General features: G+C 40.1%; 1 long non-coding RNA gene across 1 annotated transcript; it reads left to right on the top strand.

Moving 5' to 3' along the window:
- The first annotated feature begins 398 nt into the window (after positions 1 to 398).
- LOC129057885 (uncharacterized) lies at positions 399 to 3,323 on the top strand. Its single transcript, XR_008522663.1, has 3 exons — positions 399 to 549; positions 2,984 to 3,059; positions 3,145 to 3,323. It is a non-coding gene; the product is annotated as an uncharacterized LOC129057885 (long non-coding RNA).
- Positions 3,324 to 3,770: the final 447 nt, after the last annotated feature.

Genomic DNA, 3,770 nt, shown 5'->3' on the forward strand with positions numbered 1-3,770 from the left:
AAAAGACTGAGCAGTCAGACTCTATCCTTTCCCTAAAGACTCTGGCTATGGGCAGCCTCCATTCCCCGTGGTGTTGGAATCAACCAACGAGGAGGGGAGAAAACGCTTAGAAATAGAGTTTGTACAAAACTCAGTGTCAGCAGTTATAGTTGGTTCTAACATATTTTTAAAACTCCATTGTTATGATTCTGATGATCATACACAGTGCGGGAACTACTAGCTATTTCACCTATATATGAGTAAAACATTTGGGGAAATTTCCCTCTGGTTCAGCTGGGTATGCTGTTCACGGACGGCCTTGACATTTGCCCAGTGGAGTCATCACCTGAAACCATGGGCAGCTGAACCCTGGGAACTCGCCTCGGTGTTTATAAATACTGCAGTTGCATCAGGACCCTACAGGTGAAAGATCTTGATACCACACAGGTATAATTACAATCTGCAAACCTACTCAAGGGGAGTTGCAGGTGAAGATAATGAAGTCAGCCTCATTCCATTCCCTAATCAGATTCTCAGCCAAAGACAAACAGCAACATATGGGACTTTAAGGTGAGCAGGGAGCCGACAGCAGGGCTACTCAAAATGTGGTCCGTGATCTGCATGGCTCTGAGAATTGTTTGTTATTGGTTCATGGCAAGTAAAGCACAGAAAATGAGAGTAAGGATTTAAAACATTTGGAAAAGTTTGACAATAGTTGTATATCTGTTGAAACTAATCATTTATAAATGTGTTTCTATTTTGCATGACTTTTTCATTTTCCATTGTTCTGCTTCTTCAGTTTTATCAAAGTATTGGTCTGCAACAAATTGTGTGTGTTTTGTCGGAGACTGATCCATCAGTAATTTGTCTAGCACTGATTTAGAGGTTAAGGCCCTTTGGTCTGTTGGTTGAAATGTAATAACTAATTTTTTTAGACAAAAGAACTGATTTTACCTGGATATGATCTTTCTTAAAGTTTATTTCAAGTTTGATTAATCTCAATGAAACTCTGAAGTCTAAATTTAATGTCAAGATTTAGATTTGGGCCGGGAGTGGTGGCTCACGTCTGTAATCCCAGCAGTTTGGGAGGCTGAGGCGGGTGGATCATTTGAGGTCAGGAGTTCGAGACCAGCCTGGCCAACGTAGTGAAATCCCGTCATCTACCAAAAATACAAAAAATTAACCAAGCATGGTGGCACACACCTGTAATCCCAGCTACTCAGGAGGCTAAGGCGGGAGAATTGCTTGAACCCGGGAGACGGCGGTTCCAGTGAGCCGAGATCGCACCAATGCTTGGGAGACAGAGACTCTGTCCCCTGTCAAAATACACACACACACACACACACACACATACATATATATACATATTTAACTGGGCATGGTGGCATACACTCATAGTCCCAGCTACTCAGAAGGTTGAAGTGGGAGGATTGCTTAATACTGGAAGTTTGAAGCCGCAGTAAGCTATGATTCAGCTACTGCACTCCAGCATGGGTGACAGAGCAAGACCATGTCTCAAAAAAAAAAAGCAGATTTAGGTTTGACAATTTCAGGGCTAAATAATAAATTAATTAGCAGTTATTATGTTCATCAGACATAAGGCCATTTAACATCATTTCTTTTGCCTGATTCAAGGTTTCCAGGCTTTCAGGAAGCAGTACTATTTAATCAAATACCAACGGCATACTTGTTTCATGCAATGTTACGTTCCATAGGCAATAATAAAAATGCTATCAAGGCAAAAGTCAAGAGAAGTGGCTGTGGTCTAGATAAATGAAATACAATGTAATTAAGAATATGGATCAGAAAACTTAATTTTAAAAAAGCAATTTTCTCCTTTAGGTTTGTCCTATCTTTATAGTTCTATGTAAATTTTTAACATCCAATACAGATCTCATAGTGTTATTATCGAAGCTCACAGTTGAAAGTGCTTGTTTACAAGTGTTTATCTTGCCAAACAGATAAACATTAAGGTGCCCTGTAATGGGTTTTTGTTTTGAGTTCATTCATTGATTTGTAAAATTCTGAGTGAGTAGATCCCCTGTGTAAAAGGCTTTTAAATTTGCAAGCACAGGAGTTCAATCAATTCCAATTGTTGGAGTGGGACTAACATCCTTAGGTGAAAGAAAACATTACTTGGTAACTCCTTTTATCTTTTTTAAGCTGAGAAAAGTGGCAGTCTCATTCAAATGCCAACTTCCCAATGAGAAACACACACTTTCTACTTTATCTCCAACATAAAGCAGAAAGAATAAGAGAATTCAGCAAGCAAGAGAATATTACTTTGTATCTGAGTATCTGATAGCCATCATGTCAGAAACAGATAGCAAATTGAAGGTTTTGCACCTTGTTCATGGATACAGCAGTTATTAAATGGACTTATTCCTCTAATCATAAAAACCAAGTCTTTATATTTCCTCTGTCATATTGTAAGTATTAAAGATTTCTGTTATCTTTTCCCTGATTATAAAAGTAATACATGTTCATTACAGAAATATGTAATAAGAAATATGTAAAATCATTCATAGTCATACCACATTTAAATATAAGCAATCCTAATATTTGTATATACTATTTCCCATTTTTTCTGTGGGTATTCATATATGTTTATATTTCTTTTTTTTTTTTTTTTTTTGAGACAGAGTCTCACTGTGTTGCCCAGGCTGGAGTGCAGTGGCGCAATCTCAGCTCACTGCAAGCTCCACCTCCTGGGTTCACACCATTCTCCTGCCTCAGCCTCCTGAGTAGCTGGGACTACAGGTGCCTGCCACCACGCCTGGCTAATTTTTTGTATTTTTAGTAGAGATGGGGTTTCACCATTTTAGCCAGGATGGTCTCGATCTCCTGACCTCGTGATCTGCCTGCCTTGGCCTCCCAAAGTGCTGGAATTACAGGCATGAGCCACCGCACCCGGCTCATAAATGTTTATATTTCTACATAGCTGAGATAATAATGTATGCATTAGTGTGAATCTTATTTTTTTGTTTGTTTGCTTTTGAGACAGGGTCTCGCTCTGTCACCCAGGCTGGAGTTCACTGGCATGATCATGGCTCACTGCATCCTCCATCTCCCGGACTCAGGTGATCCTCCCACCTCACCCTCTGGAATAGCTGGGACTTCAGGCATGTACCACTACGCCCAGCTAATTTTTTTTATCTTTTGTAGAGACAGAGCTTCACCGTGTTGCCCAGTCTGGTCTTGAACATCTGGACTCAAGTTATCTGTCACCTTGGCCTCCCAAAGTGCTGGGATTACAGGCATGAGCCACAGCACCTTGCTTATTCTTTTGTTTACTATTAAAATATAAGCATTTTCTAGTCAATAAAAATTAACCAAGAACATAATTTGCAATGGCTGCATAATATTCTGTTATATTGAAGTTATAATAGATGTGAGGAGTTTCCTATTGTTGAATATTTACTTTTTCTAGAGGTTAAGAAGAGCTTTTAGAGTCAGAAAGACTTGACTTGTTGACTCTAAAGTCCTGGCTGGGGGTGGGTGCAGTGACTCACGCCTGTAATCCCAACACTTTGGGAGGTTGAGGTGGGTAGATCACTTGAGGTCAGGAGTTTGAGACAAGCCTGGTCAACATGGCGAAACCCTGTCTCTGCTAAAAATATAAAAATTCTGGGTGTGGTAGTGCATGCCTGTAGTCCTAGCTACTTGGGAGGCTGAGGTATGAGAATTGCTTGAACCCAGGAGGCAGAGGTTGCAGTGAGGTAAGACTGCACCACTGCACTCCAGCCTGGGAGACAGAATGAGTCTTTGTCTTAAAAAAAAAAAAAAATCTA

This window comes from Pongo abelii, chromosome 11, assembly GCF_028885655.2.
Source record: "Pongo abelii isolate AG06213 chromosome 11, NHGRI_mPonAbe1-v2.0_pri, whole genome shotgun sequence".
NCBI classification, from domain to species: domain Eukaryota; kingdom Metazoa; phylum Chordata; class Mammalia; order Primates; family Hominidae; genus Pongo; species Pongo abelii.